The 17,688-nt window shown below is 45.1% G+C and overlaps 1 long non-coding RNA gene across 2 annotated transcripts in view; it reads left to right on the forward strand.

Moving 5' to 3' along the window:
• LOC138424265 (uncharacterized) overlaps positions 1–12,038 on the forward strand; it is a 43,558-nt gene extending 31,520 nt beyond the window's left edge. The window contains exon 3 of one of the 2 annotated variants that reach the window (XR_011250717.1): positions 11,258–12,038. This is a non-coding gene — a long non-coding RNA (uncharacterized lncRNA). Of the gene's footprint in view, positions 1–9,596 lie in introns of both variants that reach the window. The other variant, XR_011250716.1, reaches the window with a different exon arrangement.
• Positions 12,039–17,688: the final 5,650 nt, after the last annotated feature.

Here is a 17,688-nt window from a genome sequence, read left to right on the forward strand (position 1 = left end):
AGAACCCTCAGCTCTGCCTGTCTCTGCCCCTCTGCCCACTCCTGCCTCCAGGGAGGCTTCTGGGCACTTAGGGCTCGACAGCCCAGAGGGAGGGAGGGCACCCTGCTGACTGTCAGGGAACCTTTGCGGTGATGAGGACAGATAGGCAGCAAGATTGCTGACAAGCTTTGTAAAAGACAAGCAGACACACTTTTTTGCATTTGTAGGTTCACTGCAAAGTTGAGCAGAAGGTACAGCGGGTTCCTGCATATCCCCTGTTGCTTCCCCACCCATATCCTGCCCCACAGTGGTGTATTTATAACAACCGATGAACCTACGTCAACATATCATCATCACCCAAAGTCCATGAAGGGTAACTCGTGGTGGTATGCGTTCTCTGGGTTTTGACAGATGTGTAGTGACGTGTGTCCACCATTATAGAATCATTCAGAATGGTTTCTCTGCCTTAAAAATCCTCTCTGTTCCACCTGTTCATCTTTCTCTCCCCTCTGACCTCTGGCAACCAGTGATCTCTTCATTGTCTCCATAGTTTTGCCTTTCCAGAATGTCGTTTGGTTGGACTCATCCAGCATATAGCCTTTTTAGACTGGCTTCTTTCATTTTGTGATATTCATCTAAGTTTCCTGCATGTCTTTTCATGGCTTGATAACTTCTTTCTCGCAATACTCCTTGTCATTCACCTACTAAGGGCCACTTGGTTGCTTTCAGGTTTGGGCAGTTACAAGCATTCATGTGAGGTTTTTGTGTGGACACAAATTTTGAGCTCTTTTGGGTAAATACCAAGGAGTTTGATTACTGGATCGTATGGTAAGACTATGTGTGGTTTTGTAAGAACCTTCCAAGGTGTCTGTATTTTGCATTTCCACCAGCAGTGGATAAGAATTTCTAAAGCTTCACATCGTTGCCAGCATTTGAAGATTTTGGCCACTCGCGTAGCTCAATGGTGGAGAAGGAGATGGCAACCCACTCCAGTATTCTTGCCTGGAGAATCCCAGGGACAGAGGAGCCTGGTGGGCTACCGTCTCTAGAGTCGTACAGAGTCAGACACGACTGAAGCGACTTAGCAGCAGCAGCATAGCTCTGTGGTGGTATCTTACTGGTTTTTTTTAATTTGCATTTCCTTGATGACATACGATAAAGAGCTTTTCATAAGATTGTTTATATGTTTTCATATGATTGTTTGCCATCTCTGTATCTTTTTGGTGAGGTGTCTGTTAAGGCCTTTGGCCCATTTTTAAAAAATCAGATTGTTTTCATTGGTGAGTTTTGAGTGTCCTTTGTATATTTTGGATAACAGTCGTTTACCAGGCATGTCTCCTGCAAATACGTTCTCCCAGTCTGTGACTTGTCCTCTCAGTCTCTTGACATCTTCTTTGCAAAGCAGTTTTTAGTGCAGTCTGGCTTTTCAGTTCTTTCTTTCACGGCTGCCCCTGTGCTGTTATATCTAAAACGTGTATCACCTGCCCAAGGCCATCTGGGTTTTCTCCTGGTGTTGCCTCCCGGGAGTTTCGTGTTTTACATTTAGATCAAAGATCCATTTTGAGATGAATTTTGTGAAGGGCTTGAGGCCTGTGTCTGGATTCATTTTGGGCACATTTACGTCCTGTGTTCCTGCACCATTTGTTGCAAAGACGGTCTTTGTCTTTTTCCATTGTGTTTCCTTTGCTCCTTTGTCCAAGACCTGTTGGCGATACTCATGGGGGTCTCTGCTCTGAGCTCTCCTTTCTGTCCCATTGATCTGTCTGTCTCTTCTTTCACCAATACCACACTATCTCGATTACTCAAAGGCTTCTTTTTAACTTGAAGGCTTTTTGCAACCCTGAAAATCAGTCCGTTAAACTTTCAGCTCTTTTCCTGTATGAAATGTAAATAAAAAATAGGCCCCTCCTCCGCAGCCTCGTCCCCCTCTCAGTTTTCTCTATGATGTTGATCCTCACCGTGTCCCCGAGCCCACACTGCGTTGGTACTTGCTAATTTTTTCAGAAGCTTGAAGGTGGTGTTTTTAAAAAGTCAGAAATTTTCCACAGCTTTAAAATAGCTGTGTCAAAATGTCCCCAGTTTCAAAATGGCCACATCAGAGCAACCGCATCAAAGATCGAGTCTCCGTCACAGAGGCCTGGAGAAGCACTTCTCCGTGGGGGCTGCTGGCCTGAGGCCTCCAGTCTGATGCTCTCTCTGTAGAGTCTCTCACGTGCCGACACACAGGCACTTACCGAGTTCCTACCTGCTGGGCAGAGAGAAACATGGATTAAGACCCCATCCCAGGCTTCAGGTTGGCCACAGGTTTCCTTCTGAGAAGTAACAACCCGCTTTTCAAAATCAGCCACATTTGAAAAAATATGTCCCCAAATCAACGTGTAGCAGCTTTCCCAAACTTGAGTCTTGTGGCCTAGAGATGTGAGTGAGTATTCAGCACAATGCAAATTTGCAAAACAGGCAAACAGCACATCCAAGGTTCTGAGGCATTTGCAGGAAAGACATCTGCTTGCGATCTTTTCAACTTGGAATCTGTGTTTCAGTACCTACGCTGTGGGACCTGGGACTCACATTCCTTCCCCTCACCCTTGTGTTGATGAGGCCTTTCCCCCCACGTTCGAGATGACTCCAGAGGGAGACAACTGCTCTCTGGGCTCCCACCGTCCTGCATGCGGGGGGCTCGGCCAGGAGGCTGGAGGTAAGCCGCCTCCCACTCTGCTGTCCTGCAAGTTGCTCTGTGACGGCCTGCCCTTCCTTTCTGTTGGCCTCAAAGATTTAGCTCACTTCTCTTTTTGTTTTAAACTCACTGTTGACTTAATATCTTGACCTTCCCCCATCCCTGGGAATGGTCATGGAAGAGGGTGAAAACTGTCTCCCACTAGAACAAGGTTGGGATGACCGCCATGCCTGTGTGACCTGAGGCAAGAGACTTATTTCTGAAACATGGTGATGGTACCCCCCCTCCACCCGTAGCCCCCCCAACTGCTGTGAGGCTAAAAAAGAGCTAGTATATAAAAGGAGCCGAGAAGGGCCTAGCACTCAGCGTGTGCCCAGCGAGCAGTACTTTCTAGTGAAGGTACTTGCTGTCACGGCCATGACTGAGGTCTGTCCAGTTCTACGCTTACTTACAGGGTGGCCTTTGTCTCTTTTGTAAGACAGTACGTTAATATCTGTTCCATAAGGTTGCTATGAATGTTGCTATCCGAGAGCTTGGCATTTGGGAGGCACCAAAGCAAAAGTATTGGCCCTTCTTGTGATAAACAATTTCTCTTCTAAACACTGCAGAGAAATCTGTTAAATGACAATGCAGGGCTTATCGACCAAATTCAACCCACTTAACAGGCTTGCTTCACTATCTCACCCTGGGTCCCCTTCCTAATAACATTTCTTCTTAATGGTTCCAAGGCCTCTGAGGGCTTTCTTGGAGGAGAATGGCTCAGACATTCTCTTGACTGAGACTCTCCACTCTTCTCCAGAGAAAAAGGACATAAATAAATGTCCTGAGCCCCTAGCTGTGCCAAGAGCTTTACAACATCATCTTATCTAAATCCCATAGAAGGCTACAAGATAAAATGTGCTGTCCTTTTGAAATATAACGAAGCTGAGTCTTTGAGGAGCTAACCGAGTTTCCCAAGAAGGGCTCTAAAGGAAATAAGCAAGATGTATCAGTTAGCTGTTGCTGCCTAAGGAACCACTGCATAATTTAGTGGCTTAAAGCATTGGTTGTTACTTAATTCATGATTCCGGAAGTTGCAGTGTAAGCTGGGCTCTGCTGGCCAGTTCTTCTCATCCCTGGCAACCTCAGATAACTTGAGCTGGGTCTACTCATGTGTCTGGTCAGCTAACAAGTTGATGAGGGGCTGGCTGGCTAGGATGAACATAGCTCTCATCTGAGTGGTCTCCCATTCTCCCCCCGAGTCGCCTGGGTTTGTGCACATGCTGATGGTTAGGTTCTAAGAGAGAGAGAGGCAGGGAGGGGAGAACAGCAGGAGGGAGGGAAGGCGAGAGAGAACACTTGGGAGCAGAAGGACGCGAGGCTTCTGAAGATCTGGGCTCCGAGCTCACACCATCACTTCTGTCACATTCTGTTAGTCAAAGCAAGGCACATGGTCAGCATAGATTCAGGGGGTTGGGGGGATGCAAACAGACTCTACCTCTTGGCGGAAACAGCTGCAAACTCCATCTTAGAGGATGTGGAAGGAGGGAGACCATTAACTGGGAACATCAATGACATTCATCTCGCACACAAGGTGATTGTCATCGAGGGTGGCTGGGTCATGAAAAGGGAGAGGATGGGGCTACTTCCGATGGGCCAACAGGGAAGTCTTCTCTGAGGAGGTGACATGTATGCTGACGTATGGAAAGGAAGAGCCGTTGCCTGAGATGGCAAGGGGCTTCCGCTAAGGTGCAGTTATAAAATATGCAGTCCCCAAAGCAAAATGTCTGTGTCCTGCAGACAGACCTGTCAGGCAGACATACAGTAAATAAAGGACCTACCAGCAGACATGGGAGAGCAATGTGGCTTAAACATAGCATAAGACTGCTCAGCCATTCACCTCCCTCCACCCACAGAGGGCTGCAGAAAGCCTGAGGGCTTTTCCGTGGCTGATAATTTCATGAGGTAGTTTTGGTTCCTTAGAGAAAAATGTCCCTGAAAATGAGAATGTAGGAGCAAGAGGGAGGCAGAAGGATTATGAATGAAGAAGGAAGACAGGAGAGAATAATAAGAAACACAAGGGTAGAGCAGTCTCTGGCATGTGGTGAGCCCTTACAGATACTCGTAGAATCCGTGCATGGCTGACTTCACTGTCTGCGGCATAAGATAAAACACATTACAAATAATCTAAGACAGAATAAGAAAATGTCACGAGCTAAATATGTGTGTGTGTGTGTATGTGTGCACTCATGCAATGGAGGAATAACGGAGATAAAGGGAAATGGAGAAAGACACTTCTGCAAGCGGGGGCAGAGACGCTACCTGTCTGCAGGAGGTCCTGTTACCCTTTGAGTGTTAAGCAACGGATAGCCCTTCAGGGGGTTGCATGAAAGCCTGAGTGGAGGAGATCTTGGGAGAGGAGGCATGACATTAGGAGTCATGAATGGTTTCAGGAATGCCCAGAGGCAGGAAGGGTTTGTTTCTGTTTGAATTTGGGGATGGAGTAAAGTGAGTGGGTTTGGGGAAGTATTCCAGAGTTAGGGGGACTTGGTAAAATATCTACTACAGGAGCTTGGGAGGAGAAACAGAGAATTATTATGAGCAAGATTCTATAAAAAAGAAAAGAAAGCAATTCAAACCTCCTCAGCGACAGCCTTGACTTATTAGTCACGTTCGCAAAGGCTGGAAACACAGCCCACTCCAGGCCTGTCTTCCGAAAGAAAAATGGCCAGAGCCTTTCCTCTCCAATCTTTTTAAACAAGATTTGACAACAGAGGGCTCGAGGGATGATGTCACACAGACCCAGCTCTTCGGCCCACACCACACCCCATCTTTGGGGTTTATCCTTGTGGGTAAACTATGGCGGTTTATCCACGACCTCATCCACAGACGCAGCAGAACCAGCTGCAGAGAGGCTGGGTCCCCTACCCCCTTCCTCCTCGGCCCCTCTGTGCCCCACAAGTGCCCGTTCTCTCAAGCCCCCAGGCTTCAGCTTTCACCCAGGCAGATGCCCTGTGGAGATAAGTTCCCCTGCGGTTGAGAGCAAGTCGGTGAGCCTGGGTCTGCCAACCTCTTGCTGCCACCTGGTTGCTCCTCTGCCTCTGTCACCACTAGCAGCGTCGATGAGCCCCTCAGATAACCCCAGACAGGGGCCACAGACTGATGTCACTTCCTTAGGTGGGCAACGGATGAGCAGGAGCCCAGATCCCCAGCTCCCACCAGAGGAAAGATTCCTGCAGGAAAGAGTTGGTCCTCGGGCCACAGACCAAGCCCCTGCAGCCCGTGAAAGCCAGCCTGCAAAAGCCAGCCCACAGCTGTTGGCTGGAAATCGCCCTTATTATTAAGCATCTGGCAGAACTACCTCACTTTTCTGTCTTTCATCTTTGCCGTTGCAATCTTTGGGGGCTTCACTCCGTTTACTAAACATGTGTGGGTGTTAAAGTCACGCTATGGAAAAAAACCCATGCACACGCACACACACTGCAGGCTTTTTGCTCCCTCCATTTCTCCGCCAGCAGGTGCCTGTACAGCTTTTTGCATCAAACAAACTGTCTTTCGCTACTTGCTTTTGCAGTTTCTCTTTGAAAAGATGTTCTGCTCCCACAAACTCAAAAGAAAAAGACAACCCAAAATCTAAAATGTGCAAAAATATGAAGAGGCAGCTCCCAGATGAGGACAGAAAAACACCTGAAAAGATGCTCTAAGTGGTCATCAGGGACATGCAAGTTAAACAACATTTCCACCCTTCAAACAGGCAAATCTGTATGAGTTTAGTCATGAGCACTGGGGCGGGGAACTAGGTAGTCTCACACTCCTCAGTGTGTGAATTGGTTCGGCCATACTGGGAGGGGATGGGGGCAGGATCTGTTCATGTACAAAAGTTGCAGCGGTTCCTTTAGAGACTATCCGTGCATGTTCTCAAGGAGGTGTTGCAGCAAAGGTACTTGTGTTGGTGAAAATGGGAAGTGAAGTGAAGTCGCTCAGTCGTGTCCGACTCTTTGTGACACCATGGACTGTAGCCTACCAGGCTCTGAGGAGCCTCTCAGTCCATGGAATTTTCCAGGCAAGAGTACTGGAGTGGGTTGCCATTTCCTTCTTCAGGGGATCTTCCTAACCCAGGGATCGAACCTGGGTCTCCCTCACTGCAGGCAGAAGCTTTACTGTCTGAGCCAAAACCACCCACATTCCCATCAATAAAACAAAATTACATCAGTTCAGTTCAGTCCCTAAGTCATGTTCGACTCTTTGCGACCCCATGGACTGCAGCAAGTCAGGCTTCCCTGTCCATCACCAACTCCCAGTGCTTGCTCAAACACATGTTCGTTGAGTCAGTGACGCCATCCAACCATCTCATCCTCTGTCATCCCCTTCTCCTCCTGCCTTCAATCCTTCCTAGCATTAGGGTCTTTTCCAGCGAGTCAGCTCTTCACATCAGGTGGCCAAAGTATTGGAGCTTCAGCTTCAGTATCAGTCCCAATGATACTGAATGAATACTCCAGTGAATATTCAGGACTGATCTCCTTCAGAATGGACTGGTTGGATCTCCTTGCAGTCCAAGGGACTCTCAAGAGTCTTCTCCAACACCACAGTTCAAAAGCATCAATTCTTTGGTGCTCAGCTTTCTTTATGGTCAAACTTTCACATCCATACATGACTACTGGAAAAAAACCATAGCTTTGACTAGACGGACCTTTGTTGGCAAAGTAATGTCTCTGCTTTTTAATATGCTGTCTAGGTTGGTCATAGCTTTACTTCAAAGGAACAAGCATCTTTTAATTTCATGGCTGCAGTCGCCATCTGCAGTGATTTTGGAGCCCAAGAAAATAAAGGCTGTCACTGTTTCCATTGTTTCCCCATCTGTTTGCCAAAAGGTGATGGACCGTATGCCATGATCTTAGTTTTCTGAATATTGAGTTGTAAGCCAACTTTTTCACTCTCCTCTCTCACTTTCATCAAGAGGCTGTTTACTTCCTCTTCACTTTCTGCCGTAAGGGTGGTATCATCTGCATATCTGAGGTTATTGATATTTCTCCTGACAATGATTCAAACTTGTGCTTCATCCAGCCTGGCATTTCACATGATGTACTCTGCATATATGTTAAATAAGCAGGGTGACAATATACAGCCTTGATGTACTCCTTTCCCAATTTGGAACCAGTCCATTGTTCCATGTCCAGTTCTAACGCTTGCTTCTTGACCTGCATACACGTTTCTCAGGAGGCAGGTAAGGCAGTCTGGTATTCCCATCTCTTTGAGAATGTTCCACAGTTTATTGTGATCCACACAGCCAAAGGCTTTGGTGTAGTCAATAAAGCAGAAATAGATGTTTTTTTGGATTTCTCTTGCTTTTTCGATGATCCAGTGGATGTTGGCAATTTGATCTCTGGTTCTTCTGCCTTTTCTAAATTCAGCTTGAACATCTGAAAGTTCTCAGTTCACATACTGTTGAAGCCTCTCTTGGAGGATTTTGAGCATTACTTTGCTAGCATGTGAGATGGGTGCAGTTGTGCAGTAGTTTGAGCATTCTTTGGCATTGCCTTTCTTTGGGATGGGAATGAAAACTGACCTTTTCCAGTCCTGTGGCCACTGCTGAGTTTTCCAAATTTGCTGGCATATTGAGTGCAGCACTTTCACAGCATCATCTTTTAGGATTTGAAATAGCTCAACTGGAATTCCATCACCTCCACTAGCTTTGTTCATAGTGATACTTCCTAAGGCCCATTTGATTTGCATTCCAGGATGTCTGGCTCTAGGCAAGTGATCACAAGATCATGGTTATCTGGGTCATTAATATCTTTTTTATTAGTTCTGTGTATTCTTGCCACCCCTTCTTAATATCTTCTGCTTCTGTTAGGTCCATACCATTTCTGTCCTTTATTGTGCCCATCTCTGCATGAAATGTTCCCTTGGTATCTCTAATTTTCTTGAAGAGATCTCTAGCCTTTCCCGTTCTATTGTTTTCCTCTATTTCTTTGCATTGATCACTGAGGAAGGATTATCTAAAGATTACATAAAAATACATGGTTACATAAATGATGGCATATGCATTCTGCTGAATACTATGCAGTGGTTAGAAAGAAGATGGGTCTGTAAGTACTAACAGGAAAAAGTCTCCACAATATGTTTCTGAATGAACAAAGCAAATTGTAGATAATGTGTTCAATATAATGATATTTCTAATAGAAACAAAACAGAACATCAGAATGACATTAGCTGTGTTTCTGGGAACGTGTCCATGTTTATAACTGTAGAGAAAAGACCTTGGAAAGATTTATACACAAATGGCCACCACACTACTTGCCTCTGGGAAGAAGTTGGCATTGGTACGAAGTGGTTAAGGAGGAATTTAGCTGTGTCTGTAATCATTGAATATTTTACAATGAGAGTGTTCAGGAGTAAATTGCATAATTAACATTAAACATTTTAGGATTCTAACAAGTGTTTATATCGAGTAGCATTAAAAAAAACTTGTCCCTTGTCTTAAATGTTAAGTAGACTTTGTATACATACAGTTATTTGTCTTTAGAAAGTTATTCTAAAGTCATTCCATTTGTCAGAATCTCTCGTTGTTCACCTGAGAGTTAAAAACAAAGCCAGATTCTCTATCTTCAACCACAACCACACACAAACAAACACACACACACACACATACACCATCACTCATCCTGGGCATAGCAATTTCCACCCAATGCCACACTGTGCTAACTTTCAGGATATCTAAACCACATCCAAGCACGCCTTTCTGATTAACTGATAACTTTGTTTCCAGGCTTCCGTGCCATCTGATTGTCAACTCATAATTTCAGAGCTGCCAAAACCAAGAGACACCTGACTTGGTGGTGGTGCCTGAGTCTGTGGGTGTAGCCTGACAGTCAGGCACCTGGTTTCCTGACCCCAAACCACACGGTTCCCCATGTGGCCTCACGAGCATCTTTGTAACATGCTGCCCTGTCCCTCCCACCAGGCTGAGCTTGAGAGTGGGCCCTGCAGAGATGGTGAGAGCTTGGAAGGCTGCCGGTCTGGGAGAATTCATCTCAGGAATATCTTCATTACAGCCCTCCAACCCTCGTTCATCACCCCATTGAACGAGGCAGCATTGTGGAATGGAAAGACATGGAGGAAAATACAAAGCCAAGCATCCCTGGGGTCCATCTGCTTTTGTTGGCATAACCACTCCCTCTGCCCATGGGCCGACCCAAAGGAGAAGCCAAATTGTAAACCTGGAGGAAATGGTTTCAGAGCAGAGGTTAGAAGATGATGTACATGTCTTCTTGGATTCATTCTTCCAGACGTTGGGGGTGACCTCATCTTTCTGGATGAGACATGCATGAATTCCTCTTTAGTCCAATGAGATGGACATTTTAGGGCTCCAGAAACAAAGCTTACCTGGGACCTTCATTTCCTACCAGGCCTCCTCCAGATGTTATCCACATTGCTTCTGGCCACCTTCCACTGAGGAGGGGCTCATCTGTGGTATGAACTATTGTAGACTCAGAATGGGCTGAATTTCCGTAAGAATTGCAGATGAGAGGAGGTTTGCTCCTTGGCATGTCTGTGTGCCATCCCTGACAGGGGCAGATGGAACTTGTGGGCACAGGGTGACATCCAACCACTTCCTCCATCAGACACTGACCACGTTCTCTGGGAAACATGACAGAGTAGGCAGATGTGACTTGGAAACGAAAAGGAGCTTTACGTCGATACCAGACATGGCATCTTCTTCGCCCTGTCTTCAAGGAAGGTCTTCGTGAAGGCTGACAGTGAAAAGGGATCACAGCCTGCCCATCCCAGTAACCCAACAGTCCCCCATGATCGACGTGCCGAGCCTGCAGATCTGGACGCCTCACGTGTCCCTGGCTCAGCAGGCCTGGCCCTTGCCTCTGGCCTTTAGCCACAGCCCTCCACCCCTGAGCGATGCTGGCAGTGTCTGTCAGTGGCAGCCTAGCCTCCACGATGCTGGTTTCTCTGTCCCTCCCTGCCAGACCAGCCCATTACAATGGGCATGTGCTTGCCTGAGATCTTCAGTCGGATCACGCAAAATGTGCTTGCGTGGGGGACGCTGTCTTCCCAGTAACTCTGCTCATCTCTGCTCATCATTCGACGGCTGACTTGATGAGAGGGCGTTTCAGACTTGAATGTGCCTACCAGTCACCTGGGGACCTTGTTCAAATGCAGATTCCGAGTTGGCAGGGCTGCCTGGAGCCTGGGAGCCTGCATTTCTAGCAAGCTTCCAGGTCATGCCCCTGCTGCTGGGCCATGACTGCACTTGAGTAGCCTGCCATCAGAGGACAGTCTCATTTCCAGATTTGGGAGATGTGGGGAGAAGCCTGTATCACAGTAGTCACCTAAATAGCAGAGCATTTGTCAGGGCCCAAAGACAAAATGTACCTAGAGAACCTCATAAATTGTGGTGTGAGGGGAAAATTTTGATGGTTATTGTACTTTATATCATATAAAGTATATTATATGCTTACTTTGGATTTCACTGCATGAGGGCTGAGCCAGTCAGTCAATCTCAGTTTCCTTAGCTGTGAAATGGGACGATATTATTTAAAGAAAGATACGTTTGCAGATATTCTGAGTGAATGTAGTTGCATATTCATCTTCTCTTTGTGAGCTTCCCAGGTGCTACTAGTGGTAAAAAAAAACCCACCTGCCAATGCAAGAGACTCAAGACGTGGATTTGGTCCCTGGGTCGGGAAGAGCCACTGGAGGAGGAAATGAAGCCTACTGCAAGTGTTCTTAGCTGGAGAATCCCTTGGACAGAGCAGCCTGGAGGCTACAGTCCGTGAGGTGGCACAGTTGACTGAGCTACTGAACACATACACACACTTCTGTTTGTAATCAAAATGAACAAAAGCTGTGCGTGCGTGGATTTATTGTGTGCCTCTGTGTGTGTGTTTAACTCACTAAACATTTCTGCTACATGCTGAGAATCTGGAACCAGCACTTGGCTAAAAATCCACTCCAAAACTATTCAATCAAACAGCTCTGTTAAGAGCCATCTGGTTGTCTAAGATTTGCAGAGCTTCTTAAGGACCCCAGAATGATTTATGGTTTGTTACCACAACTCTACGAAGCTCATGGTTTCAACCAAATTTCACTTAGCCCTGAAATTCAGCAGAAAGCTAGGGAAAATCCACTCAAAAAGAAAATTGCTCCTCTGAATCCTGCTGATGACCAGAGCTATCACGGCCAGAACTTGGGATCCATTCCACTGGGACCAGCCTCTATCTTTAGCAGAGATGAGTTTTCTAAAGAAGTGCTAAGTAGTAGTGCATTTAATTTTGTCTTTCATTCTTGTGTAATTGCCAGATTTTCTATATTAAATATGTATTGCCTTTTTTAAAAACCAGATTCATCAAGATATATAATCAGCCACAATAAATTGAACCAGTTTAAAGCATGCCTGCATGCTCAGTCAGGTCCGACTCTTTGCGACCCCATGAACTGTAGCTTGGAAGTCTCCTTTGTCCATGGGGTTTCCCAGGGAAGAATACTGGGGTGGGTTGCCATTCCTTCTTCTCCAGGGGATCTTCCCAACTCAGGGATCAAACCCACATTTCCTCTATTGGTAGGCAAATTCTTTACCATGGAGCCACCTGGGAAGCTCATATTTAAAGCGTAAAAGTGGCTATAAATTTTGATGTAGTATGCATCACGGAGCCTGTCTCCACGTGAAGGTGATGAGCTTTCCCTCATCCCCCAAATTCCCACATGCCCTTTGTGAACCTGACCACTCACCCCTCCCCGTTCCAGCACCAAGCTGCTGTCCCTCATTGTTTGGTTTCAATTTCTAGAATCTTAGATAAATTGAAACATATAGCATGTATTCCATTTTGGCCTGGCTTCTTTGACTCAACTTTGGCGTTCTGAGATTTACGCATGCCGTTGTGTGTGGCAGCAGCTGTTTAGTCCTGTTGAGTATCCAGTTATCTGGCCACAGCACAGCCCGTCATCCAGTCCCTGGTTAGAGGGCATTTCGGCTGCTTCCGCTGTTTGGTTTTTACAGGTAACGCTTCCCTAGACATCCGTGTCTTTATGCCTGTAGATATTTCATGTGTCCTTGTGTGCACAGCTCTGAGTGGAATGGCTGGGTCACACGGTAACTCTGTAGCTTTTGAGGACCCGCCCGATTGTCTGCAAGTGAACTACCATATTTACATTTCTACCAGGAGTATATGAGGCCATCCTGCTTTCTTTTAAAAATTACTTGAGAAGTAAGTGACTATCTTCTGCTTTACAGAGAAGATTCAGAAAAGTCAGAAATATCTAAAGTAAGAAAAGGTAAATTTCCCTTTCATTCCATTCCTTTCCTAGCTCCTCATACATACTTGTCATTAAGAGCTCGGTGCGTGTTCATCCTGAGCCTTTACTTTTTGCTTGGGCAGGCACGTGTGTGTGCGCACATGTATTTTTACGTGCAAATGTGTGTGGATTCTCTGGTCCTGCTGCTCTGGCTCTAGCTTCCTTCCTGCACAGTGAAGCCTGGAGACCTTCCTTGTTGGTGCCTGCAGCTCTACGTCGGTCTTTTCAGTGGTCACCGAGCATCATACTGTAATCATCACATCAGGAAAGAGGTTTTTAACACAGTGAGAATTTATTTACCTGTCGCATGAAAGAGGCAGGCCTCTTGGAAATTATAAATGAATGTGGAGTTTCTTTTTCTTCGCACACTGAGAAAGGGCCGCCGCTGGAGAAGGATTGAGTTTCTTGCAGTCAGTCCTGGTCTCCTGGTAGCAGCACAGGCTTGGCCGCCCTTCTGGAGGGTGAGAGGACATTCTGTGAACATTTACTGGATGCCACAGATTTAAACAGCTCTGACCTCGTGTTACGTGTATGCATATCTCGTGTCTGTCAGAGCAGGATTGCATTTTCTGGGCCCCAGCCGGGGAAGGCTCTGTCAGTGAGAAGGCACACATACATTTAGTCATTCTGAGAAGGGCAAAAGGGCTTCAACTCTTCAACTTTCAGCTTTGGAGATGAGTAAAATTAGGAGTTTCTTTTTTATCATGTCAGAACATTTACCACACCTGCCCAGTGTGGTGAGAGAATTTACTCTCTGGTTTAAAACAGAATATAATGTAATCTATGCCTGATGAACCTGACAGAAAGGCAGAACACAGCCTTCCCCGGGTGTATTTTTTTTTAATTATTTTAACGGTCCAGTGTTGCTGGGAATACATTAAATGGTTCCTCTTTATACCTCTCTCAACAATTATCTGGCGGCTGAGTCACTTATACATACATAAACTTAGGACTATCTTATAATATAGTTGTATATCTGCACTTAAATTTATATCATAAACATGTTTTCATGTTGTCAAATATCAATTCACAAGTTAAATCCAACTGTTGGTAATGTCACAATATTTTAGATATGGATGTTCCATAATTTTCTAACCATCCCCTTGTGATTGATTGATTTTTGCTAATAGATAAAGATTTTAAGTACCACTTTTCTTTAAGCAAAGAAAAGTTATGAAAACACTCATCACGATTCTTGGAAATTAGGTTCTGGTAGCTATACTGTTAGCTATCAAGTCTTGAATTTTTTTTATCTCATCTGATAATAATGCTTTCTTCATTATCCTTAAATTAAATATTTGATGCTACTCTTTTTTAACTTTACTCATCTTAAAGACTTCAGTGTTTAGAAAATGTACAAAATGTTTACTCATTATTTGATAGCAGCTTCTCATTACACATTCCTTGCTAGTCTCTGATGAGTGTGGTAGGTTAAAGGTCTGTGTGTGTGTGTGTGTGTGCAGCTCTTCTGTCGGGGACCTGGATGTCATATTCTGTTTCACACATAATGTTCCACTGTACGTCGCCGGCAAAGAATAAGTTAGAGACATTGTGATGTTACCCGCTGTGGTGGTGGCGGTGTAGTCGCTAAGTCCTGTCTGACTCTTGGGACCCCAGGGACTGCAGCCTGTCAGGCTCATCTGTCCATGGGATTTCCCAGGCAAGAATACTGGAGGGGGTTGCCAGGGGCTGTTTTGGACCCAGAGATCCAACCCATGTCTCCTGCATTGCAAGCAGATTCTTTACCAACTGAACCACCTGGGAAGCCCACATTACCCTCAAAGCACCTCAAAATGCATTTCTAAAAAATAAGAACACTTTCCTTTGTAACCAAAAATAACATGATCACACCAAAAATTAATAATCATTCTTTAACATTATTTAATAGCCTATATATATTCAAATTCCACAAACATTCCCCCAAATGTCCTTTATAGCTTATTTGTCCAAACCAAAAACAAATTTCAGACCCAAAATTCAGATACATTATACCTGGTTATCATGTCCCCTTGGTGTCTTTTAATCCAGCCTCTTTCTTTAGTCTCTTTCTTTCCTGAACCTTTTAATGCAACTACTGGGTCTGTAGAGATTCCTTGCATCTCCATGTGTCATTTAGCTGGTTCCTCTTTTCCCTTCATTTCCAGGAAATTAACACCTACAAGATGACTAGACCCCAAGTAAATATCTTTGGCTAGATCATGGCATCTGGTCCCATCACTTCATGGGAAATAGATGGGGAAACAGTGGAAACTTTATTTCCACTGTTTAACAGTGGAAAGTCTAACAGTGTCAGACTTTATTTTGGGGGGCTCCAAAATCACTGCAGATGGTGATTGCAGCCATGAAATTAAAAGATGCGTACTCCTTGGAGGGAAAGTTATGACCAACCTAGATAGCATATTCAAAAGCAGAGACATTACTTTGCTGACAAAGGTCCATCTAGTCAAGGCTATGGTTTTTCCAGTGGTCATGTATGGATGTGAGAGTTGGACTGTGAAGGAAGCTGAGCACCGAAGAACTGATGCTTTTGAACTGTGGTGTTGGAGAAGACTGTTGAGAGTCCCTTGGACTGCAAGGAGACCCAACCAGACCATCCTAAAGGAGATCAGTCCTCAGTGTTCTTTGGAAGGGATGATGCTAAAGCTGAAACTCCAGTACTTTGGCCACTTCATGTGACGAGTTGACTCATTGGAAAAGACTCTGATGCTGGGAGGGATTGGAGGCAGGAGGAGAAGGGGACGACAGAGGATGAGATGGCTGGATGGCATCACTGACTCGATGGACGTGAGTTTGAGTGAACTCCGGGAGTTGGTGATGGACAGGGAGGCCTGGCGTGCTGCGATTCGTGGGGTCGCAAGGAGTCGGACATGACTGAGTGACTGAACTGCACTGAAGACTGCATCCCAGGTGATGCTGTGATTCAGAATGCATGACACCAGGAGACACATAATATCTGGTTGCGCCACCATTTCTGAGGCTAAAATCAATGCTTAGTTTAGGGTGATGGCAGTCTGATCATCCGTTGTACAGCTCTGATTTTCTCCTGATGACCAGCATATTGTTGCGGTTTTACTTGGTTCCATATGACTCTCCCAGGCCCCATCTGCTGCTCCCCTAGTGTCTTCAACACAAGTGGGTAGTCCTCACTTGGACCTGCCTTCCCATAAGGAGTTGCAAGATTATGATTGTCTACGTGTCTCATCCTTCTGCACTCAGCAGGCATTCTTCTCTGAAATAGAGCTTTATCTCATCAACTGGAACTATTTGTTTACCCTGCAATATAGTTTCTACTGGAAAGGCATTAAATGTATTTTCCCCTTAATTACATAGTTTCCAAATAAGAGGTTGTGAACTAACTGCCTCAAATGAGTTTCTTCTGATTTTCTCTTTTTAAAGTATCATTATGGACTCATGACTTTTACTAAATTCAATGGGTGTCTTTTTATTGAATTATTTTCAACTCCCATAATAATAATATTCTCATCAGAAACCAATAAGCCAAAACTGAGTGTAATTTAAAACAAAGTTTCAAAACAAGAGTGGTTCCAAGTATAACCTTTACACATTCTGGAAAGAGGAAGTGCTACTCTCTAAGAGAAGGATGGAAGACAATTAATTATTATTATTTGCATTCGTGTCCGCTCCTCATCTTCAAGATGTGGGAGAATTCCAGATGTGCACCTGATGGATGGTCCCGTTCACCGATCATCAGCGAGTTAGGTCTGTATTGTTACCGATGCCACACAGATAAACTTGTATCCAAGGTCAGGATCTACTTGACTGGCCCCTACTTTAAGAGGCTTCCAAGACACATTTTAAAAAGTTTTTTTTCCTACCTGCAGCTGAGGGCCTGACCTAGGCTTTCTTTTTTTTCCTCACGTAACAGCATATAGAAACAAGATCAGAGTCCATCCCTCAGTAAGTCATGGTTTCCCCACCCTAGTCTGTGGAAGAAGCAAGGAGGAGACTGATGTTGTTATTGTTAAAATGGCTGTTGAGGCAGGTATGTGCACAGAGTTCCCTGCCCTCACTGACCTCCACGGTCCTGCAGGATGCTCTTGGATTGACTTTGGCCTGTCTCACTCCTGGTCTTCTCCCTGCGGAGCAGATGCATCTGGGGAGAAGCCAGGGCATTCCTGCTCCCCGCTTGGGACTTGGCCCTGCTTTGTGCACTCTCGGCAGAGGCTGAGGCATGCTTCCAGGCCACCTCTTGTGCCATAGTGCTTCAGATGGGAAATGCAGAGGCTGCCATTAGTCTGCACGTTTCTTCAAAGGAAGAACAAAGGTTTATATTATTTTTAATAAGTTTTAAAAATTGAAGTAGCATTGATTTACAGTGCTGCATTAATTCCTATGGTACATCAAAGTAATTCGGTTATATGTGTGTGTGTATATACATATATATATATATGTTCTTTTTAAAATATTCTTTTCCATTATGGTTTATCACAGGATATTAAATACAGTTCCCTGTGCTGCACGGTAGGACCTAGTTGTTTATCCATTCTGTTTAGAAAAGCTTGCATCTGGTAACTGCGACCTCCCACCCCATTCCTCCTCCAGCCCCCGCTTTGGCAGCCACCCTCTGTTTTCAGTGTCTGTGATCCTGTTTCTGTTTCATAATAAAGTTCACCCGTGTCATATTTTAGATCCCATGCGGAAGTCATGGTATTTGTCTTTCTCTTTCTGACTTAACTCACATAGCATGATAATCTCTGGTAGTATCCATGTTGCAGCAAATGGCATTT

The sequence above is a fragment of the Ovis canadensis genome, chromosome 19, assembly GCF_042477335.2.
Source record: "Ovis canadensis isolate MfBH-ARS-UI-01 breed Bighorn chromosome 19, ARS-UI_OviCan_v2, whole genome shotgun sequence".
Taxonomy (NCBI): Eukaryota; Metazoa; Chordata; class Mammalia; order Artiodactyla; family Bovidae; genus Ovis; species Ovis canadensis.